The sequence below is a fragment of the Elephas maximus genome, chromosome 3 (genome assembly GCF_024166365.1).
Source record: "Elephas maximus indicus isolate mEleMax1 chromosome 3, mEleMax1 primary haplotype, whole genome shotgun sequence".
Taxonomy (NCBI): Eukaryota; Metazoa; Chordata; class Mammalia; order Proboscidea; family Elephantidae; genus Elephas; species Elephas maximus.
This window is the reverse complement of record NC_064821.1, coordinates 183948220-183974315: the sequence shown is the minus strand read 5'-3', so window position 1 is coordinate 183974315 and position 26096 is coordinate 183948220. Positions and strand designations below refer to the sequence as shown.

At 41.5% G+C, this 26096-nt stretch overlaps 1 long non-coding RNA gene, 1 other non-coding gene and 1 pseudogene across 3 annotated transcripts in view; all 3 read left to right on the top strand.

Annotated features, from left to right (window-relative positions):
• The first annotated feature begins 4544 nt into the window (after positions 1-4544).
• On the top strand, positions 4545-15463 carry LOC126071412 (ferritin heavy chain-like; annotated as a pseudogene).
• Positions 15464-18244: 2781 nt separating this feature from the next.
• Positions 18245-26096, top strand: part of LOC126073542 (uncharacterized) — a 41089-nt gene continuing 33237 nt past the window's right edge. For both annotated transcript variants that reach the window (XR_007516777.1, XR_007516776.1), the window contains exon 1: positions 18245-18394. This is a non-coding gene — a long non-coding RNA (uncharacterized LOC126073542). The remainder of the gene's footprint in view (positions 18395-26096) is intronic.
• Positions 19127-19200, top strand: TRNAN-GUU (transfer RNA asparagine (anticodon GUU)). The gene has a single exon. It is a non-coding gene; the product is annotated as a tRNA-Asn (tRNA).

Genomic DNA, 26096 nt, shown 5'->3' with positions numbered 1-26096 from the left:
AGGTTTTCTGAAGATTTGGAGCCTGCCCAGAAGACCAGTGGCACCACCCAGCAATTAGAGAGTGCTCACTTCTGTTAAGATGAGCACGGCAAAGTCCTCTGTGTCTCTAGGGTGCGATCGGTTAGTGCCTTTGGCTGTTAGCTGAATAATTGGTGGTTTGAGCCCATCCAGGGACGTGACACTCATTTTAAAATGTGAAGTGGTACATATATCCCCTCTGTAGATCCTCTCACACAAAGGCAAAGAGGAGACCTCGCTTAGTATGTCTTGTCTACAACAGGAGAACTAAACCTCAGGTCCTCGCAGAAGAGCTACTGAGAACAAAGTAGGTGTATGCCTAAGAAATCAAAACAGCCTTTTATACCTTGACAATGCTTATTTCAGAAAAAATAATCCCACTTGAGACAAATCACTGGAGCCAAGAGAATCCTGCGCCTGATAGTGCACATTGTGTAGACCTGGATGCTAGGAGTTATTGGATCACACATCCTTGGTTCTTCCGTGGAATCTTAGCAGATATGAGCTCTTTGGCTTTACATGCTAAATGTAGTTCCTGGACATATTCTGTCTCCCCTCCTGTCCCCTCCCTTCCCCATTTCTCTCTCTCATTTGTGCATGGTCAATTGTTTCCTCCCAATACTGGCAGCAGTGTAGAATTCTGGTTTTGATTTCATAAAATGAAGTTCTTATGATGAACTCTATTGGCTGATAGTTCACAGAGATCTATTCTCAGTTAGGTGGTAGGTGACAAGCAAATGTAGCCACTGTGAGCTTCTCCAAGTCAGCACCTGTGTGTTATTTATATGTCCATATTAGACTTTGGGCGTTTCTTTGGTGTATAGCACAACTGTATTAACTAGGATTATATTACTCTTCCCATAGCCCTACCTGGAATCAGCCATTTATCAAACTCCCTGGGTTTGCTGGCTTTAAAATATTCTTTCCCTTAAATACTTAGATATTGGAATTCATAGTGTTTGTGTCCCCTAAGTATGGCGTAAACACTTCTGTGCCCCACTACTAGCAGTAAGTTTGGCAGTTTAAAACCCACCCAGCACTGCCTTGGGAGACAGGGCTGGAGATCGGCTTTTGAAACGTCACAGCTTTGATACATCATGAAGCAGTTCTACTCTGCACACAAGGGGTTGCTGTGAGTCAGAATCAAGTCAACAGAAACTAACAACACAATGGCTGCTGAACAAATTACCACAACTTGGTGACTTAAAACAAAACACCTCTTAGCAAAATAGAATGGTCTTCATCTGTTAAAGGCTAGCTTAAAAAAAAAAAAAAAAAAACCTAGAGGAAACATTATACTTGATAAAATACTGACCTTTTCTCCCTTTATCAATCAGGAATCACCAGGAATCAGAAAATATGCCTAGTGTGACCACGTCACTGTACCACTGTGATGGAGCTGTTAGCCAGTGCAGAAAGGCAAGAAAAGGCATAAGAAGCTGCACGAAAAGGAATAAAATAATTATTTACGGGCCCCACCTCATACTTTGTTTCATTTGTATCCTTTTTGCTATAATAAAACTGTAATAGTAAGTATAATGCTTTTCTGATTTCCATGAGTCGTTGTAGTAAATTATGAAACCTAGGGGTGGGGGTCTAAGTGGAAACCCTGGAAATTCTGAAAATGAAAGGTTAGGTTTCTGCCATGAGGAGAGCAAGAGCTATGGTGGCTCCCAGCGACCAAAGGCAGGATGCGGCTCTTAGGGCTCCCAGCCTCTGAACAACCACTTAAAGCCTGGGCGTTGTCTTGGACACTGAGGCCAGGCCCTCCTGAGTTCCGGTGCAGGGGCTCTTCCGCATCAAGCCTTGGTGGTGCACCATGGCTCCAGGGTTAAAGAATATTCCTGAGTGAGGATAGACGTTACAAAGCGATTCCCTGACCAGGAATCGAACCCAGGCTCTGGGGATGATAGGGCTGAATCCTAGCCACTAAACCACCAGGGAACTGCATAATGTCCTTTTCCTCACCATGTTGGTTGGGACAGTAGATGCCTTTGCATGCAGTTCTGGGAACACCTGACCCTCCTATCCCTCCAGTGTTGCCCTCTTCTCCAGAGATGGTCCTGAAGGCTGCTTCCTCCCTGTTTTCTCTAAAAGGTGAGCCAGCTTGCTATGGACCAGAGTGCCCTGTCAGGGCAGTGGCGTCCCTGCAAGGCCTGCCTGGTCCACAAGTCTCAAGAGTCAGTTGGTTCATCAGGGCTACCGCTCAGACCTGACCTAGGGACTCACCTTGTGCAGTGGCAGCGTGTAGAGAGATGGCGGCCAGATCCAGGGCAGTGGATGGGGTTGCTGGAGGAAGTGTTGCGGTGGGGGGAAGGGCGGGCCGTGGTGAGAAGGGGACTAGCGCGGGTCCCTCTTCCACAATCTAAAAAAACAACAATATCCGTACACCATATGGTGCATATGGAGCTAGAGAGTCTGTCAGGCGAATCCTGTCCACGAAACCTTAGTTCTGGAACTGCAAAACCTGCTTAAGATGCAGGATCCCAACATTGATGTGTGGAGCCCTAGGGTCCTCGCTTTGAGGGTAGAAGCCTAAAAGTTAATCAGACTCTAAGGAGAACCTTGCTAGGTGAAAACGGGAATATTAACACGCTTGGCTGCTACCCAAACACTGGAGGCTGGAGTCAACCCAGAGGTGGCTGGAAAGAAAGTGATTTACTTCCAAATAATCAGCCGTTGAAAGCCCTCTGGAGCACAGTTCTCTTCTGACACTCGCGGGGTCACATCGACTTGATGGCAACTGGTGCTGGTAATGGGAGCTGAAGGTTCGCTCCCTGCTTCCTGAGGCCTTTTACTAGCATTTTGCAGCAGGCAAGCAAATTTCAAAATGTGATTCAGTTTTGTATGCTGATAGCATAGCTGGAGACGGTAGGTCGTAAGGTTTTTAAGGCTGTGTTCTTAAAACATGGTAGGTATCTGGTGTCCGTGGTGTAGTGGTTAGCGCATTCGCCTGACATACAATTTGAAACCAGGTGGGAAGAAAGTCATTTTATTGAAGGTCAAGAAACTTGGGAGGAAGACTTTTCTTACTACCCAGCCTACACTCTTTTCTGTTCTCAATTAGACTGGAGATCAAGACACAATTGTCACCGGGCTTTCGGGAAATGTGGCACAAAACAAGGCCCACTTAAGGGAAGGTTTAGCTCCAGATAGTTCTGAAGGTTATCTTCTATCACCTGAGCCTTCTGCACAGGCTGGCACTGAAGAAGTGACTCTGTCTTTGAAGGTGCATTTCCTGAGGGGATAACCTGGGATCACTGCTTGGTTTCCCTCCAACCTGAGCACAGTTGCAGATTAGGTTGATTTGCATGACAGAATCAATGAAAACAAATCTAAATCTGCATCTAGGACTCCTAGAGTAAATATTCTGTAGTTAAACCAACTAGACGTAGATATTTTTATATCAACACTTGTATGCATACTCCTATCCCAAATACAGAGAAAACTGTAAGGGACCAAACCACCACCTGCAGGTTTAGGTAACAGACCATTTTAATGAACACAATTTACAATGTGTGGTATACAGATCCTGGAAGGCTCTCACTCTCCCGTCCACCCTTCTCTTGTCCTTTGTCATTAAAAAAAATTGTACGCTCCCAATTCGACCTTGACCAGTTCCGGGACACAGCCTCTGACTCTTCTCTACCGGGCCTTCCCTCAATTCAGCTCTCTGGAGCCAGCTGGCGCTGCTGAGATCGTCTCAGTAGCCTGCACTGGTGTTCTCGGAGGCCACAGGCGCAGGAATCCTCAGGGCCAAATCCTCTAACCGTCCAAAAGACACAAGGGCCCTCCTCACAGCTTCCCGCCAGTTCTACACCGATTTTTTTACTCACAAGCTTCGCCCCTCCCTGGACACTAAGTCTGTGTGGTCTCTAACATCTTTATCATCTGTCGGTTCCCGCTTCGCAGCTACTCTCCCTCCTGGAGTTTCAGTTACTTGATTCCACCTCATAGTGACCAGGGACGGAGTGCCCAAAAAGCACATCTTCAAGGTGGTGAAAAACCGATGAAATTGTGCACTGCAGAGTAGTAAGTAAACACAATTAAGCCCATGCGTACCTTGCTTACTGTAAATCCGTGCATAACTTGCTTACTGGTTAATCTGCCTTTAGTAGGCATACACATCATGACTTGGCTTGGCCTCTTCCTCAGCCATCCAAGCTCAGCAGGATCTGCGCCCCTGGAGCCCCGGTGGCAAAGAGTGTGGTCTTGGGTGTAGCCCAAAAGGGATCTGAATTTCTGCCAAAAAAAAAAAAAAAATTACCAAATCCACGGCTGTCAAGTCAGTTCTGACTCATAGTGACCCCATTGGGTTTCCGAGGCTGTAAATCTCTAAGGAACCAGACTGCCACATCTTTATCCTGAGGAGCTGCTGATGGTTTTGAACTGCTGGCCTTTCAGTTAGCAGTCCAGCACTTTAATCACTGCCCCACCAAGGTCCCTGAGTCACTACAGGACTGTGTAAACCTGGGTAAGAGGCATAGTAGCTGTCTAATGCCACTTCTACCTGTGTCAATACGAACATGAGGCAAGACCAGTGTGTCTTGAGAAGCTGCCCACCATTACTCACGCCCACCCTCTCCCCACCCCTCACCACCCCGCAGGGAAAATTCGGGCTCCATGTGAATGTTCTGCTACTTCTGGCCCTTGGAGCACACCAGACCTCTGAGGATAAAAGGAGACTTCCTGCATGTGGAGGTAGAGAGACAGTGCAGAAAGGATTCCCTGACCAGGAACTGAACTCATGTCGGGTGTACTGAATCCTAGCCATTAGACACCGGGAAACTGCACTTCCAGTTTGTCTCTAAGTCAAGGCGTGAGTTGCCCCATCCCAGTGGCACCTGAGAACTGTCTTAGAGATAGTCTCTGCATGACAGCAGCGTGTGAAGAGACAGTCAGAGGAGCCAGAGCAGTGGACAAGCTTGCCAGTAGGAGGCAGGAGAGATGGAACCTAGGGTAAGAGCACGTAGATCCTGGTATGTCCAGCTTCAAAAAAGTACTCAGACAGATGCAGATACAGAGACAGCCTGGGTGGAAAATTCTTTCAAGCAAGCCCTGGACCAGATGGTCCTCCTAAAACCTGCTGCACCTGCAGTTTGCCCCACTTTGGTGGCAACTCCAACCTTCCATATATTAAGGCCAAGAAATATGAGAGTTCTCTATGATGCTGGAGTTTTTCTTTAACTCAAAATCCAAGTAGTCAGGAATTTATGTTTTCTAGTCTCTCTAGTGTGGACATTGACCTATGCCAGGGTTTCTCAACCTAATCTCTATAGATATTTTACATTGGATCATTCTTTGTTGTGGAGGGCTCTTCTGTGCATTGCAAAATGTTTAGCAACCTCCTTAGTCTCTGCCAACTAGAGGCCAGTAGAATCTCCCCCACCCATAACATGACAATCAAAAAGTCTCCAGACATTGTCTAATGTCCTGAGGAGGGCAGGGAAGTTTGCCCCCTATTGAGAATCACTGCTGTGTACAATCTTTGTGTTCCTTGGCTTCTGTCTTCCCCCTGTGTGTGTGTCTCCGTGTCTATTCTGCTTTTTAAAAGGCACCACATAGAAGTGGTTAGGTTTAGGACCCACCTGATTCTGTTATGATCTCATTAACATCACAAAAGAAAACCTCTTTGTCTAAACAAGGTTATATTTACAGGTACTGGTGTTAGGACTTCAACACACATTTGTTGGGGACATAATTCAACCCATAACAGGGCCACCAGTGAGGGCATGTGTCCCACACTGAATTGATCTGTGTGGTAGTTACATGAGTGTTTTAAATATTTCAAAATTTGTTGAGCTGTGTGAAAAAGCAGTACATAACTGGAGGACTTACACTACCTGACTTTAAGGCTTACTATCAACTATGATAGGCAAGGCAGTGGTATTAGGATACACAAATAAATAAATGGACAGTTTGATAAACCTGAAACTGACCCACGTGTCTATGGTCAATACATTTTCAATAAATGCAGTTCAATGGGGAAAGGAAATAGTTTCAATAGTTGGTGATGGGTTAGCTGGATATACATATTACAGGGATAAAAACCTTTATTTCTACTACACTACACACAAAAATTAATTTGAGATGACTTATATACCAAAACATAAAATTTAAAGCTATAAAGCACTTGAAAATATCTGGCCTGGTGGTAGGCAAAGATTTATTAAACAGGACACAGAAAAATAAGTGTAAAAGAAAGAAATGATAAACTTGATTACATCAACATTAAAAATATATCTTCATCAGATGACACCATTAATAAAGTAAGTAAGCAAGTCACAGACAGGAAGAAAATATTCACAAAACATATTTCACCTCTACCCCCAAAAAGAAAAGTCAAAACCCAAACCAAAAACCTCAAAAACAAATCCACTGTGCCTCAATTGTATAAATGAGTTCCTCCAAGTTGGTGGATTCAAACGATCTACCTTTCAGTTAGTAGCTGAGAGCCTTAACTGAGACAGGTCTGGGCTCCTGAGGTAAAATTAATCCTCTTGTGAACAGAGGCTGTGAAAATTCCAAAGCAAACAAGATTCGGAGTAGGCCCACAAGAGGAAACCAGTATCTCAGCCTGGGGCTAAATTTTAAATGATAAGTAACCAGATTTTCCTTAATGCTTCCTCTTAGGATTGTTTTTTAGGTAATCTAGCTAAAACCAGAATCTAGTGCAGGTGCAGAAAAGATTTGGTTGACCGCTGGATGTCCCCTTTCCATGAGTCCTGCCTAGGAACCAAGAAACCTGTGTCAAGGAACTAAAAATGCTGGACATACATCAATAGCTAAAACCCGGACCCAATTTAGAAGCGAGAAGTCCGACACACACTTCCATGCTAAATCTCAGCCCAAGCCTTCTTTTAAATATGCATGCTATTTCCCAGAAGTTTAATGAATACGTATAACTTCCCTTTTACTGCATATTATAAAGCTTCTCCCATCCCTTTGTTCTGGGAAACAGTGCTTTGAGAGTGATCTCCCCGTCTCCTAGTCGATGCAAGTATTAAACTATGTCTGCTTTAAGATCCTCTTGACTGCAGTTACTTTTTTTTTTTTTAATAATTTTTATTGTGCTTTAAGTGAAAGTTTACAAATCAAGTCAGTCTCTCACACAAAAACCCATATGCACTTTGCTACACACTCCCAATTATTCTCCCCCTGATGAGACAGCCCACTCTCTCCCTCCACTCTCTCTTTTGGTGTCCTTTTCACCAGCTTCTAACCCCCTCCACCTTCTCATCTCCCTTCCAGGCAGGAGATGCCCACATAGTCTCAAGTGTCCACCTGATCCAAGAAGCTCACTCCTCACCAGCATCCCTCTCCAACCCATTGTCCAGTCCAATCCATGTCTGAAGAGTTAGCTTCGGGAATGGTTCCTGTCCTGGGCCAACAGAAGGTCTGGGGGCCATGACCACTGGGGTCCTTCTAGTCTCAGTCAGACCATTAAGTCTGGTCTTATGAAAATTTGGGGTCTGCATCCCACTGCTCCCCTGCTCCCTCAGGGGTTCTCTGTTGTGTTCCCTGTCAGGGCAGTCATCGGTTGTAGCCAGGCACAATCTAGTTCTTCTGGTCTCAGGATGATGTAGTCTCTGGTTCATGTGGCCCTTTCCGTCTCTTGGCCTTGTAATTGCCTTGTGTCCTTGGTGTTCTTCATTCTTCTTTGATCCAGATGGGTTGAGACCAATTGATGCATCTTAGATGGCTGCTTGCTAGTGTTTAAGACTCCAGATGCCACTCTTCAAAGTGGGATGCAGACTGTTTTTTTAATAGATTTTATTATGCCAATTGACTTAGATGTCCCCTGAAACCATGCTCCCCAGACCCCTGCCCCTGCTACGCTGGCCTTGAAAGCATTCAGTTCATTCAGGAAACTTCTTTGCTTTTGGTTTAGTCCGATTGTGCTGACCTCCCCTGTATTGTGTGCTGTCTTTCCCTTCACCTAAAGTAGTTCTTATCTACTATCTAAATAGTGAATACCCCTTTCCCACCCCCTCCCTCCCCCCTCTCATAACCACGAAAGAATGTTTTCTTCTCAGTTTAAACTATTTCTCAAGTTCTTATAATAGTGGTCTTATACAATATTTGTCCTTTTGCAACTGACTAATTTCACTCAGCATAATGCCTTCCAGGTTCCTCCATGTTATGAAACGTTTCACAGATTCCTCACTGTTCTTTATCAACGCATAGTATTCCATTGTGTGAATATACCATAATTTATTTGTCCATTCATCCGTTGATGGTCACCTTGGTTGCTTCCATGTTTTTGCTATTGTCAACAGTGCTGCAATAAACATAGATGTGCATATATCTGTTCGTGTAAAGGCTCTTATTTCTCTAGGATATATTCCAAGGAGTGGGATTGCTGGATTGTATGGTAGTTCTATTTCGATTTTTTTTATGGTAGTTCTATTTCTAGCTTTTGAAGGAAGCGCCAAATCGATTTCCAAAGTGGCTGTACCATTTGACATTCCCACCAGCAGTGTATAAGTGTTCTAATCTCTCCACAGCCTCTCCAACATTTATTATTTTATGTTTTTTGGGTTAATGCCAGCCTTGTTGGAGTGAGATGAAATCTCATTGTAGTTTTGATCTGCATTTCTCTAATGGCTAATGTTCGTGAACATTTCCTCATGTATCTGTTAGCTACCTGAATGTCTTCTTTAGTGAAGTGTCTATTCATATCTTTTGCCCATTTTTTAATTGGGTTGTCTTTTTGCAGGTGAGTTTTTGCAGTATTATGTAAATTTTAGAAATGAGGTGCTGACCAGAAATATCATAGCTAAAAACTTTTTCCCAGTCTATAGGTAATCTTTTTACTCTTTTGGTGAAGTCTTTGGATGAGCATAGGTGTTTGATTTTTAGGAGCTCCCAGTTATTTAGTTTTTCTTCTACGTTCTTTATAATGTTTTCTATACGGTTTATGCCATGTATTAGGGCTCCTAACGTTGTCCCTATTTTTTCTTCTGTGATCTTTATCGTTTTAGATTTTATATTTAGGTATTTGGTCCATTTTGAGTTAGTTTTTGTGCATGGAGAGAGGTATGGGTCTTGTTTCATTTTTTTGCAGGTGGATATCCAGTTTTGCCAGCACCATTTGTTAAAAAGACTGTCTTTTCCCCATTTAACTGTTTTGGGGCCTTTGTCAAATATCAGCTGCTCATATGTGGATGGATTTATGTCTGGATTCTCAATTCTGTTCCATTGGTCCATGAATCTGTTGTTGTACCAGTATCAGGCTGTTTTGACTACTGTGGCGGTATAATAGGTTCTAAAATCAGGTAAAGAAAGGCCTCCTACTTTGTTCTTCTTTTTCAGTAAAGCCTTATTTATCTGAGGCCTCTTTCCCCTGCATATGAAATTGGTGATTTGTTTCTCCATCTCATTAAAGAATGTCGTTGGGATTTGGATCGGAATTGCATTAAATGTATACATCGCTTTTGGTAGAATAGACATTTTTATAATGTTAAGTGTTCCTATCCATAAAAAAAAAATTATTTATTTATTTTTTAAATTTTTTTATGGATAAGCAAGGCATATTCTTCCACTTATGTAAGCCTCTTTTGGTTTCTTGCAGAAGTGTACCGTAGTTTTCTTTGTATAAGTATTTTACATCTCTGGTAAGATTTATTCCTAAGTATTTTATCTTCTTGGGGGCTACTGTAAATGGCATTGATTTGGTGATTTCCTCTTCCATGTTCTTTTTGTTGGTATAGAGGAATCCAACTGATTTTTGTATGTTTATCTTGTATCCCGATACTCTGCTGGACTCTTCTATTAGTTTCAGTAGTTTTCTGGAGGATTCCTTAGGGTTTTCTGTGTATAAAATCATGTCATCTGCAAATAGAGATACTTTGACTTCTTCCTTGACAATCTGGATAACCTTTATTTTTTTATCTAGCCTAATTGCTCTGGCTAGGACTTCCAGCACAGTGTTGAATTAGAGCAGTGATATAGGGCGTCCTTGTCTGGTTCCTGATCTCAGTGGGAATGTTTTCAGGCTGTCTCCATTTAGGGTGATGTTGGCTGTTGGCTTTGTATAAATGCCCTTCATTATGTTGAGGAATTTTCCTTCTATTCCAATTTTGCTGAGAGTTTTTATCATGAATGAGTGTTGAACTTTGTCAAATGCCTTTTCTGCATCAATTGATAAAATCATGTGATTTTTGTCTTTTGTTTATTTATGTGGTGGATTACATTAATTGTTTTTCTAATGTTGAACCATCCCTGCATCCCTGCATACCTGGTATGAATCCCACTTGGTCATGGGGAATTATTTTTTTGATGTGTTGTTGAATTCTACTGGCTGGAATTTTGTTGAGGATTTTTGCATCTACGTTCATGAGGGATATAGGTCTATAATTTTCTTTTCTCATGGTGTCTTTACCTGGTTTTGGTATCAGGGATATGGTGGCTTCATAGAATGAGTTTGGTAGTATTCCATCTTTTTCTATGCTCTGAAATACATTTACTAGTAGTGGTGTTAACTCTTCTCTGAAAGTTTGGTAGAACTCTGCAGTGAAGCCGTCTGGACCAGGGCTTTTTTTTTGTTGGGAGTTTTTTTGATTACCTTTTCAATCTCTTCTTTTGTTATGGGTCTATTTAGTTGTTCTACCTCTGTGTTAGTTTAGGTAGGTAGTGTGTTTCTAGGAATTCATCCATTTCTTCTAGGTTTTCAAATTTGTTTGATTATAGTTTTTCATAGTAATCTAATATGATTCTTTTAATTTGCATTTGGTCTGTTGTAATATCGCCCATCTCTTTTCTTATTTGTGTTATTTGCTTTCTCTCCTGTTTTTCTTTGTCAGTTTGGCCAATGTTTATCAATTTTGTTGAGTTTTTCAAAAAACCAGCTTTTGGTCTTGTTAATTCTTTCAAGTGTTTTTCTGTTTTCTATTTCATTTAGTTCAGCTCTAATTTTTATTATTTGTTTTCTTCTGGCGCCTGTGGGTTTCTTTTGTTGCTCTCTTTCTATTTGTTCAGGTTGTAAGGATAAGTCTTTGATTTTGGCCCTTTCTTCTTTTTGGATGTGTGCATTTATTGACATAAATTGGTCTCTGGGCACCGCTTTTGCTGTGTCCCAAAGGTTCTGATAGGAAGTGTTTTCATTCTCTTTGGATTCTATGAATTTCTCTATTCCATCCTTAATGTCTTCTATAATCCAGTCTTTTTTGAGCAGGGTATTGTTCAGTTTCCAAGTGTTGATTTCTTTTCCCTGCTTTTCCTGTTATTGATTTCCACTTTTATGGCCTTATGGTCAGAGAAGATGCTTTGTAATATTTCAATGTTTTGGATTCTGCTAAGGCTTGCTTTATGACCTAATATGTGGTCTATTCTAGAGAATGTTCCATGTGCACTAGCAAAGAAAGTATAGTTGGTTGCTGTTGGTCAGGTTGGTTGATTTTGACATTTAGATCTTCCGCGTCTTTATTGAGCTTCTTTCTGGATGTTCTGTCCTTAACCGAAAGTGGTGTGTTGAAGTCTTCTACTATTATTGTGGAGCTGTCTATCTCACTTTTCAATGCTGTTAGAGTTTGTTTTATGTATCTTGCAGCCCTGTCATTGGGTGCATAAACATTTAATATGGTTATTTCTTCTTGGTGTATTGTCCCTTTAATCATTGTTTAGTGTCCTTCCTTATCCTTTATGACGGATTTAACTTCAAAGTCTATTTTGTCAGAAATTAATATTGCCACTCCTGCTCTTTTTTGATTGTTGTTTGCTTGATGTATTTTTTCCATCCTTTGAGTTTTAGTTTGTTTGTGTCTCTAAGTCTAAGGTGTGTCTCTTGTAGGCAGCATATAGACTGTTCTTGTTTTTTAATTCATTCTGCCACTCTCTATCTCTTTATTGGTGCATTTAGTCCATTTACATTCAGGGTAATTATGGATAGGTATGAATTTAGTGCTATCATTTTGATGTCTTTTTTTGTGTGTTGACAGCTTCTTTTTCCCACTTGATTTTATGTGCTGAGTAGATTTTCTTTATATATTGTCCTTTCCTCATGTTTGTTGTTGTTGATTTTGTTTCTGCTGCGTCTGTATTTTTCCCTTGTATTTTATTTTGATGAGTAGGATAGTTTGTCTCCTTTGTGGTTACCTTATTATTTACCCTTATTTTTCTAAATTTATAACTAACTTTTGTTTCTTTGTATCCCCATATCTTCCTCTCCATACGGAAGGTGTATGATTACATTTCTTAGTTCTTTATTATTTTAATGTTGTCTTCTTTTATGTAATAACATCGCCGTTACCCTGTGTTGGGCTTTTTTTTTTAATCTTGCTTTTTTTTTTTTTTTTTTGGATTTCCCTGTCTGGGTAGACTTCTGGTTGCTCTGCCCAGTGTTCTAGTCTTGGGTCGATACCTGATATTATTGATTTTCTAACCAAAGAATTCCCTTTAGTATTTCTTGTAGTTTTGGTTTGGTTTTTACGAATTCCCTCAACTTGTGTTTATCTGGAAATGTCTTAATTTCACCTTCATATTTAAGAGACAGTTTTGATGGATATATGATTCTTGGCAGGCAATTTTTTTCTTCAATTTTTTAAATATGGCATCCCATTGCCTTCTTGCCTGCATGGTTTCTGCCGAGTAGTCCGAGCTTATTCTTATTGGCTCTCCCTTGTAGGTGACTTTTTGTTTATCCCTCGCTGCTCTTATAATTGTCTCCTTATCTGTGGCTCTGGCAAGCTTGATTATAATGTCTTGGTGACTTTCTTTTAACATCTACCTTATGTGGGGTTCGATGAGCATATTGGAAAGATATCTTCCTATCTTTCACAAAATCAGGGAAGTTTTCTGCCAACAAATCCTCAATAATTTTCTCTGTGTTTTCTGTTATCCCTCCCTGTTCTGGTACTCCAATCACTCACAGGTTATTTCTCTTGATAGAGTCCCACGTGATTCTTAAGGTTTCTTCCTTTTTTTGAAATTCTTTTATCTGATTTTTCTTCAAATGTGTTAGTGCCAAGTGATTTATCTTTGAGTTCAGAAATTTTAGCTTCTACTTGCTCAATTCTGCTCCTCTGACTTTCTATTGAGTTATCTAATTCAGTAATTTTATTGTTGATCTTCTGAATTTCTGATTGTTGTCTGTCTATGGATTTTTCCAGCCTATTAAGCTTTTCATTATGTTCCTGAATAATCTTTCTAATTTATTTAATTGCTTTATCTGTGTGTCCCTTGGCTTGTTCTGTGTATTGCCTCATTTCCTTCTTGATGTCTTGAAGTGTTCTGTATATTAAACTTTTGTATTCTGCATCTTGTAATTCCAGGAATGCACTTTCATCTAGAAGATCCCTGGATTCTTTGTTTTGAGAGCCTGTTGAGGTGATCATGGTCTGTTTCTTTATGTGACTTGATATTGACTGTTGTCTCCGAGCTATCTCTAAGTTATTGTATTAGTTTATGCTTGCTTACTGTGTCGTAGCTGCTTGCTTTGTTTTGTTTTGGTATACCCCTATGGGTTGCTTGAGTGAGCTAGCTTGATTATTTTCACCTTTGGAGCTCTGGTGTCCTGTCCCCAGCTGGCTAGAGCTGTTATCAAGTATATCAGTCTAGGAGTCCATTCAGTTTTCTTGTATGAATTCAGCTCAGGTTTCCAGGTAGCTGATATCAAGTGTGTGGTACAGGCTGTGTCCTACAGTCTTAGAGGGGCCGTGGTGACCGGCGTATATACCGGTATCTGATTGCAGCAGGGGGTCACGCTCTGAACAAGGCAGGGGGCTGAGATCTGACCCCCAAGTGTCTCTGAGGAAAACGCATCTCTGTTCCCTAGAGCATGCTGGTGGGTGGGCTCTCCAGAGGGACCACTGGCACCCAAAGATTTTGTTGTAAGGACTGGGAGGTACCAGTTATCCCTGGGCCCCTGTCGCGGGTGGCTGGGCAACTCACGTGGTGCCACCAGTCTCTAGGTCCCTGTTGTGGGTAGGTGAGGACCTTGTTTAATAGGCAAAGCAATGTCAAATGTCAAACACCCACCTCTCCATCGCACCGCTGAAATGGTTGGAGTTTGCCAACAAGCGCCTATTCTCCCAAACTAGGCCCACACAGGTCCATGCAGAAGGGAAAGGTACTCAAGGTCCATGGACGGTTTATGCCTAGACATGAGCCGCTTCTGTCCTGAGGTCCCCCAGTTAGCAAATTATCTTTTCCCCCCAGTTGGAAATTTTTTCCTTCCCCAAGGCTGGGAGGATGGCTCCAAGTGCTCAGCAGGGTCTATCTCAGGCCTAGGGATTCAGCCGCTGAAGCTGGCTTGGGTGGGGGGGGGGTGCGGTAATATATATACAAGTGCTTAGCTTTTGCTGAGAGCACCCTTCTGCTCAGGTTCCGGAGGTGTGAGTGGGCTGTGTGGCTGGCTGCTCCTCCTTGAGGAAACTGCGGCCCAACGCTAGGACCAGCCCACCGCTACCGCCACAGCTGCTCGGGGAATGGTGCCTGAGGGCTCCCCGTGGTTCAGGTCCGGCAACTCTTCTCCACTTCTGAACGGTCTCTTCCTTCCCCTGCCCCTCGGTTCATTGTCTAAGCTGGCCTTTGATGCTCAGGGATACCAGCTTGTCACAAATATACTCATTTCACTTGTTTTTTCCAGTCTTTGTTGTAAAGAGGGCTCGACGGAAGCATCTGTCTATTCTGCCATCTTGGCTCCGCCTTCCGACTGCAGTTATTCTTAACAAGAGTACAAGCAGCAAACCCATTGTGTTCGGTAACATAACCACCAGGGCTCCTACATATAGTAATCCAGGCCAGGGGTTCTTCACAGAGATTTAGCCACAGTTTTCTGCTCGGATGAAACCAAGTTCTTGGCAGCATTTCCCACCTCCCTTTGTCTGTGGTCTCTCAGAGCCAGCCCTCGGCCTTCACAGCTCCCCTAGTGACCCGAGGCCCCCATCTCGCCTCATGGCTGCCACCAGGACTACAACCAGAACTTTGAGGCCACCAACAACTGCCACAGTTCTATTCCACCTGCATCTACCTGTCCATGTCTTACTACTTTGACTGCGATGATGTGGCTTACAAGAATTCTGCCAAATATTTTCTTCACCAATCTTATGAAGAAACAGAATATACTGAGAAACTGATGAAGCTACAGAACCATGGAGGTGGTCAATTCTTTCTTTGGTGGAACCAGACGGTGATGACTTGGGAGAGCCAGCTGAGTGCAGTGGAATGGGTCTTGGCCTTACACTTGGAAAACAGCATGAGTCAGTCACTACTGGAACTGGACAAACTGTTACTGACAAAAAATGGCTCGTCCCTCCCGCCAACAAACACACATTTGTGTGACCTCATTGAGACCCATTACCTGAATGAGCAGGTGAAATTCGTCAAATAATTGGGTGATTATGTAACCAACTTGCACAAGATGGAGTTTCTTAAATTGGAATCTGGCCTGGCAGAGTATCTCTTTGACAAGCACACCCTGGGAGACAGCAATGAAGAGAGCTAAGCTTTAGGCTGGCTTCCCCGTACCCACAGGGGCAACTTCTGTGGTCACCAAGGCAGTGCATGCATGTTGGGTTTACCATTACATTTTCTGTAAGTTCTTCCAAAACATCTACTTAAATTCTTTCATTTGCTTCATTCTGTCAAATAAGTAATTTGGTACCCTTCTCTACCCCTCCCCCCAATAAAAAATCGAACAAACCAAGTTCTTTAAATGAGCAAAGGACTAGCAGATACTTCTGAAAGGAAGCTAAACACATGACCAATAACGCAAATAAGAGAGTGCTCAGTATCATTAGTTGTCAAATGGATATTAAAACCCACACTGAGATACCATCACTCCCAGTAGAATGGTTAAAACTATAAAGACTGAAAACACCCAATCTTGGTGAAGATGTGGAACAACCACAACCTCACACATTGTTGGTGGCAAAGTAAAGTGCTACAACTACTTTGGGAAAACTTTTGACAGTTTTTCTGAAGTTAATCATATGCCTTTCCTTGGTGCCAGCAATTCTTCATCTAGATAATTTTCAAAGGCAAATTAGAACATATTTACACAAAACTACTCATAGAAACAATGTTCACAGCAGCTTTATTCACAATAGTCAGCACTGGAAACAACCCACACGTCCACTCTCCATTGACTGGTAAAGAAACTGTGGTATATTGTGCAATGGAATACTACTTAGTAATAAAAAAGGGATGAAACTCGGTGATATAGTCAACGACATGGATCAAAATCACAGATATTATGCAGAGAGAAACAATGTGGGGAAGAAAGGTACATATGCTATGATTCCATTTACACAAAGTCCTAGAAAAAGTAAAACTAATTTAATGTGAAAAAAAAATCAGAGCATTGGCCATCAATAAATAATGCAGTCAATGAGAATGATTTGCTGATTCCTCTAATTATAACATTATTGATTGAGTAGGCACTAAATCCAGGCATATCTAGCAACAACAATATAAAGTAGAATTTCTTTTTTTGGTCCAATCTTCAGATGAAAATGTTGAGGCACATAATGTTTAAGACACTTAACCAAGAACATATATGAGATGAACAAGATTTCCAGGCCAGAGCCTGTGTCTCTCTGGGTCCCTCTAGCTGTTTCACGTTTTTCTGGGTTGATCAGGTGCAAAGAAGGAAAAAGAGAAGAACAAAGAAGAGGAGAGGAGAGAGACAAGTGAGGGGGAGATGGAGGGAAGCATGGGCCCTGTAGCTGACAGAGAGCAGGGCAGATAATTGTTGCAAATGTTTTGACAATATAGAGAAGATTTCTGTGAGGCCAGGGAATCGGCAGTCGACAAGCTCGCTGTGGGCAGGATGGGAATTTGAGATGTCATTGATTAAAAGCTAAAACAAAACTCTAAAGATCCTAGTAGAAACTTTAGGAGCATACACTCAGCATCCTGTGGTAGAAATATTTCTTAGAGAACACAGTGGGCTAAACTATAATATAAAAATAAAGATAAATTGAATTTCTTCAAAAATAAAAGCTCATGCTCTTGAAAAATCACCGAAGCAAGCAAAAACGCTAGCCACAGACTGGGAGAAGATATTTGCAACATGCTTATATAAAAAGTGGTTCAAATCTTGAATATATAGAGAACTTTCAAAAATCAATTTGAAAAGCCAAGCCAATTAAAAGTGGACAAATGTCTTGAATAGGCTTTCTCCACAAAGCAGAATTTCTAATTGGCCAAAAGCCACTAAGAAAATATGTTCATTATTATTACTCAATAGGGAAACAAATTAAAACCACAATAAGATACCATTAAACACTCACCAGAATGGGTACATTTAAAAGACAGAGAACACCGAGGGCTGTCAGAACCGAAAGAAAAGTGAGAAACCTTTCTAGAGAACTGTTTGCCTGTGTCTATTAAAGTTGCGCTTGCACCTGCCCCATGACCTAGCGATTCTAGTACCTTTATATATTGAAGGGAAAATGGGTGCACATATCCACAAGAGGGAGCCCTGGGGGCGCAGTTGTTAACAGCTTGGCTGCTAAGGAAAAGGCTGGCGGTTGGAATCCATTAGCTACTCCTTGGAAACCCCGTGGGGCAGTTCTACTCTCTCCTATAGCGTTGCTATGAGTTGGAATCCACTAGGTGGCAACAGGTTTGGTTTTTATGGGTCCACAAAAAGACAGGGACAAGAATATTCATAGCAGTCCTTTGAAGAATAGCCAAAACTGTAAATAATCCAAATGTCCATCAACTTTGGCGTGTTCACACATTGGAATAACACTCAGGGACAACACAAAAATTAAGGAGCGATGACTGCAACCACATAGGTATTTCTCAAAAACATAAGGTCTTATTAAAAAAAAAAAAGCCAGATGCAAAAAATATGCATTCATTCCTGAGAGTTTCAAGGGCAGGCAAAACTGACCTCTAGAGAGAGACCTCAGAATAGTGATTAAGCTGGAAAGGGTGGGGGTGGGCTGGAGAGGAACGCTACGGACCTTACTGACAAGGTGGAAATTTTCTATACCTTGATCTGAATGGTTTGTCCAAGTTCAATAAGCTGAGCAGTAGAGACACGTGCCTTTTATTCTGTGTGCATTATATTTCAATAATTTACTGGTAGCATAAAAATTGAGGACGAGCTGGAGACAAACCCGTGTTGGCCTTTGCAAGGAGTTTGTTCTACTGTAAACGCATTCAAAGCTCACCCTGGCTTCATGTAAGAAAGCCCCAGTGATATCTGAAATACCTCCCAGAAACACGACCATGACCACATGATCTCATTAACGAAAGTAAACGGGAGGGCTGGCTAAAAGGCAGCCTGTCGCCTTTTGCTCCGACGGGGGCACGTCCAGGGCTCCGGACGACCAGGCCCAGGTTTGCGCGCTGTCGTGTCTTTCTGAACTTCTCCCCCGCACGGCTCTGAAGGGCGAGCTGAAGCCCTGCTCTCTGGCCGCAGGTAAAGGGCGCTGCCGGGACTCGACCCGATCCCAGGTGCTGCGTCTGCAAGGAGCGCACAAACCACTCTATTCGTGGCTTCACACTCTTTACGTAAAACGATTCGGACCATTACGCTACTTTATCCTTGAACAGTTGCAGGTGTTCGGCTTTTCTCCCTTTCATGCCCTCTCTCTGCGCCTTCCTCTCCATTTTGTTACACCATAAAAACCATTCTTTCCTCCCCAGGACCCCGCCTGTGTCTCTGCACCGGCCTCCTGGAGGCCTTGTCCTCGTCCACGCCTCCCTGCTTTCCTTCGCTCCTCTTCACGGTTCCCCTTTCCCACTTATCTTCCCCGCTCCCGTCCCACCGACCCCAGCCGAGTGGAGCCGGGGGGCGTCCAGCGGCGCGGGCGGGAGGAGCAGGCGACGCGAAGGGACGTCCCGGAGCCCACCGGGCGCAGCAGGTCGTGGGCCCCACTCGGCTCAGGCGGGGGTCGCAGACCTGGGGGTCTCCGGTGGTCGCTGGCTTCTGAAGCCGGCAGGGAGCAAGGAGGGGCGAAGGCCATTCGGCTGCCCTTCTGGCTTCGGAATCGCCTAACACACAGGTTTCAAATGTGACCAACAACACGATTCGTCGCCCCAAAAGGTCCGGTTTTCCAAGGCTTTGGAGCCTGCGCAGTTGTCCCGCAGAAAGCGGGTGGCACAGGCTGGTGCTTGGTGAATTCTCTTTGTTAAACGTCGGTGCATAGCTGTCTCTGTGGCGCAATCGGTTAGCGCGTTCGGCTGTTAACCGAAAGGTTGGTGGTTCGAGCCCACCCAGGGACGTGACTCTCAGCCATTATTTTAAAAAGCAAAGTGTTGCGTATGTTAGCTCTGTAGATCATCTCAAATAAAGGCAGAGAAAAAGAGACCTCTCTTCCCCTCTGTGTCTTGTCCACAACCCGACAACCTAAACTAGGTGTTCTCAGATCCTCCTTGAGAAGAAGGTAGGTCTATAGCCAGGAGCAGAGCTGCTGAAAGAGCAAAACCATCATCACTACCCTGTGGGCTTTGACACCCGCTTGTCCTCTATTATTTAGATGCAGCCTTGTCAGCTCCTACTCATAGTGACCCCATGTATGACAGGACGAAGTGATTATTTACCTTTCCATATAACTTGGGAATTAAGTTGGTTTGTGATTTTAATTATTACAAATAATGCCACAGTTATCAATCTTATACACTTATCTTTGGACCCTTGTGCAAGTATTTCTATAGGGTAGAGTCCTCAAAGACCAATTGCTCCATCATTATGTTTACGTGGTTTTTCTATGATTCCATTTTATCTCCTTTGTCGGCCTCTTAGCTATATCTATTTTGTTATTTTAGTGATTTTTGAAATTTTTCGTAGTATTTTTCTTCTAAATTTCATTTATTTTGTTGTTGTTGAGAATATACACAGCAAAACATATACCAGTTCAACATTTTCTACATGTACAATTTAGTGACATTGATTATATATTTTTAATAATTTTTATTGCACTTTAAGTGAAAGTTTATAAATCAAGTCAGTCTCTCACACAAAAACCCATATACACTTTGCTACACACTCCCAATTACTCTCCCCCTGGTGAGACAGCCTGCTCTCTCCCTCCACTCTCTCTTTTCCTGTGCATTTCACCAGCTTCTAACCCCCTCCACCTTCTCATCTCCCCTCCAGGCAGGAGATGCCAACATAGTCCCAAGTGTCCACCTGATCCAAGAAGCTCACTCCTCACCAGCATCCCTCTCCAACCCATTGTCCAGTCCAATCCATGTCTGAAGAGTTGGCTTCGGGAATGGTTCCTGTCCTGGGCCAACAGAAGGTCTGAGGGCCATGACCACTGGGGTCCTTCTAGTCTCAGTCAGACCATTAAGTCTGGCCATATGAGAATTTGGGGCCTCCATCCCACTGCTCTCCTGCTCCCTCAAGAGTTCTCTGTTGTGTTCCCTGTCAGGGCAGTCATCAGTAGTAGCCGGGCACTATCTAGTTCTTCTGGTCTCAGGATGATGTAGTCTCTGGTTCATGTGGCCCTTTCTGTCTCTTGGCCTTGTAATTGCCTTGTGTCCTTGGTGTTCTTCATTCTCCTTTGATCCAGATGGGTTGAGACCAATTGATGCATCTTAGATGGCTGCTTGCTAGTGTTTAAGACTCCAGATGCCACTCTTCAAAGTGGGATACAGAATGTTTTTTTTAATAGATTTTATTATGCCAATTGACTTAGATGTCCCCTGAAATCATGGTCCCCAGACCTCTGCCCCTGCTATGCTGGCCTTTGAAGCATTCAGTTTATTCAGGAAGCTTCTTTGCTTTTGGTTTAGTCCAGTTGTACTGACCTCCCCTGTATTGTGTGCTGTCTTTCTGTTCACCTAAAGTAGTTCTTATCTACTATCTAATTAGTGAATACCCCTATCCCACTCCCCTTCCTCCCCGCTCTCGTAACCACAAAAGAATGTTTTCTTCTCAGTTTAAACTATTTCTCAAGTTCTTATAATAGTGGTCTTATACAATATTTGTCCTTTTGCAGCTGACTAATTTCACTCAGCATAACGCCTTCCAGGTTCCTCCATGTTATGAAATGTTTCACAGATTCCTCACTGTTCTTTATCAATGCATAGTATTCCATTGTGTGAATATACCATAATTTATTTATCCATTCATCCGTTGATGGTCACCTTGGTTGCTTCCATCTTTTTACTGTTATAAACAGGGCTGCAATAAACATGGGTGTGCATATACCTGTTCCTGTAAAGGCTCCTATTTCTTTAGGATATATTCCAAGGAGTGGGATTGCTGGATTGTATGGTAGTTCTATTTCTAGCTTTTTAAGGAAGCGCCAAATCGATTTCCAAAGTGGTTGTACCATTTGACATTCTCACCAGCAGTGTATAAGTGTTCCAATCTCTCCACAGCCTCTCCAACATTTATTATTTTGTGTTTTTTGGGTTAATGCCAGCCTTGTTGTAGTGAGATGAAATCTCATTGTAGTTTTGATCTGCATTTCTCTAATGGCTAATGATCGTGAACGTTTTCTCATGTATCTGTTAGCTACCTGAATGTCTTCTTTAGTGAAGTGTCCATTCATATCTTTTGCCCATTTTTTAATTGGGTTGTCTTTTTGTAGTTGAGTTTTTGCAGTATCATGTAGATTTTAGAGATCAGGCAGTGATCAAAAATGTTATAGCTAAAACCTTTTTCCCAGTCTGTAGGTAGCCTTTTTACTCTTTTGGTGAAGTCTTTGGATGAGCATAGGTGTTTGATTTTTAGGAGCTCCCAGTTATCTAGTTTTTCTTCTACGTTCTTTATAATGTTTTCTATACGGTTTATGCCATGTATTAGGGCTCCTAACGTTGTCCCTATTTTTTCTTCTGTGATCTTTATCGTTTTAGATTTTATATTTAGGTATTTGGTCCATTTTGAGTTAGTTTTTGTGCATGGAGAGAGGTATGGGTCTTGTTTCATTTTTTTGCAGGTGGATATCCAGTTTTGCCAGCACCATTTGTTAAAAAGACTGTCTTTTCCCCATTTAACTGTTTTGGGGCCTTTGTCAAATATCAGCTGCTCATATGTGGATGGATTTATGTCTGGATTCTCAATTCTGTTCCATTGGTCCATGTATCTGTTGTTGTACCAGTAGCAGGCTGTTTTGACTACTGTGTAGGTATAATAGGTTCTAAAAGCAGGTAAAGAAAGGCCTCCTAATTTGTTCTTCTTTTTCAGTAATACCTTATTTATCTGAGGCCTCTTTCCCCTGCATATGAAATTGGTGATTTGTTCCTCCATCTCATTAAAGAATGTCGTTGGGATTTGGATCGGAATTGCATTAAATGTATACATTGCTTTTGGTAGAATAGACATTTTTATAATGTTAAGTCTTCCTATCCATGAGCAAGGTATATTCTTCCACTTATGTAAGTCTCGTTTGGTTTCTTGCAGAAGTGTACTGTAGTTTTCTTTGTATAAGTCTTTTACATCTCTGGTAAGATTGATTCCTAAGTATTTTATCTTCTTGGGGGCTACTGTAAATGGCATTGATTTGGTGATTTCCTCTTCCATGTTCTTTTTGTTGGTGTAGAGGAATCTAACTGATTTTTGTATGTTTATCTTGTATCCCGATACTCTGCAGAACTCTTCTATTAGTTTCAGTAGTTTTCTGGAGGATTCCTTAGGGTTTTCTGTGTATAAGATTATGTCATCTGCAAATAGAGATACTTTTACTTCTTCCTTGCCAATCTGGATGACTTTTATTTCTTTATCTAGACTAATTGCTCTGGCTAGGACTTCCAGCACAATGTTGAATAAGAGCAGTGATAAAGGGCATCCTTGTCTGGTTCCCGATCTCAATGGGAATGTTTTCAGGCTGTCTCCATTTAGGGTGATGTTGGCTGTTGGCTTTGTATAAATGCCCTTTATTATGTTGAGAAATTTTCCTTCTATTCCTGTTTTGCAGGGAGTTTTTATCATGAATGCGTGTTGAACTTTGTCAAATGCCTTTTCTGCATCAATTGATAAAATCATGTGATTCTTGTCTTCTGTTTTATTTATGTGGTGGATTACATTAATTGTTTTTCTAATGTTGAACCATCCCTGCATCCCTGCATACCTGGTATGAATCCCACTTGGTCATGGGGAATTATTTTTTTGATGTGTTGTTGAATTCTATTGGCTAGAATTTTGTTGAGGATTTTTGCATCTACATTCATGAGGGATATAGGTCTATAATTTTCTTTTCTCATGGTGTCTTTACCTGGTTTTGGTATCAGGAATATGGTGGCTTCGTAGAATGAGTTTGGCAGTATTCCGTCCTTTTCTATGCTCTGAAATACCTTAAGTAGTAGTGGTGTTAACTCTTCTCTGAAAGTTTGGTAGAACTCTGCAGTGAAGCTGTCCGAACCAGGGCTTTTTCTTGTTGGGTTTTTTTTGATTACCTTTTCAATCTCTTCTTTTGTTATGGGTCTATTTAGTTGTTCTACCTCTGTTTGTGTTAGTTTAGGTAGGTAGTGTGTTTCTAGGAATTCATGCATTTCTTCTAGGTTTTCAAATTTGTTTGAGTACAGTTTTTCACAGTAATCTGATATGATTCTTTTAATTTCAGTTGGATCTGTTGTAATATCACCCATCTCATTTCTTATTTGGGTTATTTGCTTCCTCTCCTGTTTTTCTTTGTCAGTTTGGCCAATGGTTTATCAATTTTGTTGAGTTTTTCAAAAAACCAGCTTTTGGTCTTGTTAATTCTTTCAAGTGTTTTTCTGTTTTCTATTTCATTTAGTTCAGCTCTAATTTTTATTATTTGTTTTCTTCTGGCACCTGTAGGTTTCTTTTGTTTCTCTCTTTCTATTTGTTCAAGTTGTAAGGATAAGTCTTTGATTTTGGCCCTTTCTTCTTTATGGATGTGTGCATTTATTGACATATATTGGTCTCTGGGCACCGCTTTTGCTGTGTCCCAAAGGTTCTGATAGGAAGTATTTTCATTCTCTTTGGATTCTATGAATTTCTCTATTCCATCCTTAATGTCTTCTATAATCCAGTCTTTTTTGAGTAGGGTAATGTTCAGTTTCCAAGTGTTTGATTTCTTTTCCCTGCTTTTCCTGTTATTGATTTCCACTTTTATGGCCTTATGGTCAGAGAAGATGCTTTGTAATACTTCAATGTTTTCGATTCTGCTAAGGCTTGCTTTATGACCTAATATGTGGTCTATTCTAGAGAATGTTCCATGTGCACTAGCAAAGAAAGTATAGTTGGTTGCTGTTGGTCAGGTTGGTTGACTGTGGCATTAAGATCTTCCATGTCTTATTGAGCTTCTTTGTGTATGTCCTGTCCTTCACTGAAAGTGGTGTGTTGAAGTCTCGTACTAATACTGTGGAGCTGTCTATCTCACTTTTCAGTGCTGTTAGAGTTTGTTTTATGTATCTTGCAGCCCTGTCTTTGGGTGTATAAATATCTAATGGTTATATCTTCTTGGTGTATTGTCACTTTAATCATTACATGGTGTACTTCCTTATCCTTTCTGATGGATTTAACTTTAAAGTCTATTTTGTCAGAAATTAATATTGCCACTCCTGCTCTTTTTTGATTGTTGTTTGCTTGATGTATTTTTTCCATCCTTTGAGTTTTAGTTTGTTTGTGTCTCTAAGTCTAAGGTGTGTCTCTTGTAGGCAGCATATAGACGGATCTTGTTTTTTAATCCATTCTGCCACTCTCTGTCTCTTTATTGGTGCATTTTGTCCACTTACATTCAGGGTAATTATGGATAGGTATGAATTTAGTGCTATCATTTTGATGTCTTTTTTTGTGTGTTGACAGCTTCTTTTTCCCACTTGATTTTATGTGCTGAGTAGGTTTTCTTTATATATTGTCCTTTCCTCATGTTTGTTGTTGTTGATTTTGTTTCTGCTGAGTCTGTATTTTTTCCTTGTATCTTATTTTGATGAGTAGGATAGTTTGTCTCCTTTGTGGTTACCTTATTATTTACCCTTATTTTTCTAAATACATAACTAACTTTTGTTTCTTTGTATCGTCTTATCTTCCTCTCCATATGGAAGGTGTATGACTACATTTCTTAGTCCTTCTTTATTGTTTTAATGTTGTCTTCTTGTATATAATAACATCACTGTTACCCTGTTTAGAGATTTTTTTTTTTTTTTAATAATCTTGCTTTGTTTTTTGGATTTCCCTGTCTGGGTCGACTTCTGGTTGCTCTGTCCAGTTTTCTAGTCTTGGGTTGATACCTGATATCATTGATTTTTTAACCAAAGAACTCCTTTTAGTATTTCTGGTAGTTCTGGTTTGGTTTTTACGAATTCCCTCAACTTGTGTTTATCTGGCAATGTCTTAATTTCACTTTAATATTTAAGAGACAGTTTTTCTGGATGTATGATTCTGGAAGAGATCCATATTTACTCCTATTCCCAAGAAAGGTGATCCAACCAAATGTGGAAATTATTGAACAATATCATTAATATCACATGTAAGCAAAATTTTGTTGAAGATCACTCAAAAATGGCTGCGGCAGTATATCGACAGGGAACTGCCAGAAATTCAGGCTGGTTTCAGAAGAGGACGTGGAACCAGGGATTTCATTGCTGTTGTCGGATGGATCCTGGCTGAAAGCAGAGAAAACCAGAAGGGTGTTTACCTGTGTTTTATTGACTACGCAAAGGCATTCGACTGTGTGGATCACAACAAACTATGGATAACACTGCAAAGAATGGGAATTCCAGAACACTTAATTGTGCTCATGAGGAACCTTTACATAGATCACGAGGCAGTTGTTCGGACAGAACCAGGGGATACTGATTGGTTTAAAGTCAGGAAAGGTGTGCATCAGGGCTGTATTCTTTCACCATACCTATTTAATCTGTATGCTGAACAAATAGTATGAGAAGCTGGACTATTTGAAGAAGAACGTGGCGTCAGGATTGGAGGAAGACTCGTTAACAACCTGCGTTATGCAGATGACACAACCTTGCTTGCTGAAAGTGAAGTGGACTTGAAGCACTTACTAATGAAGATCAAAGACCACAGCCTTCAGTATGGATTACACCTCAACATAAAGAAAACAAAAATCCTCACAACTGGACCAATGAGCAACATCATGATCAACAGAGAAAAGATTGAAGTTGTCAAGGATTTCATTTGACTTGGATCCACAATCAACAGCCATGGAAGCAGCAGTCAAGAAATCAAAAGACGCATTGTATTG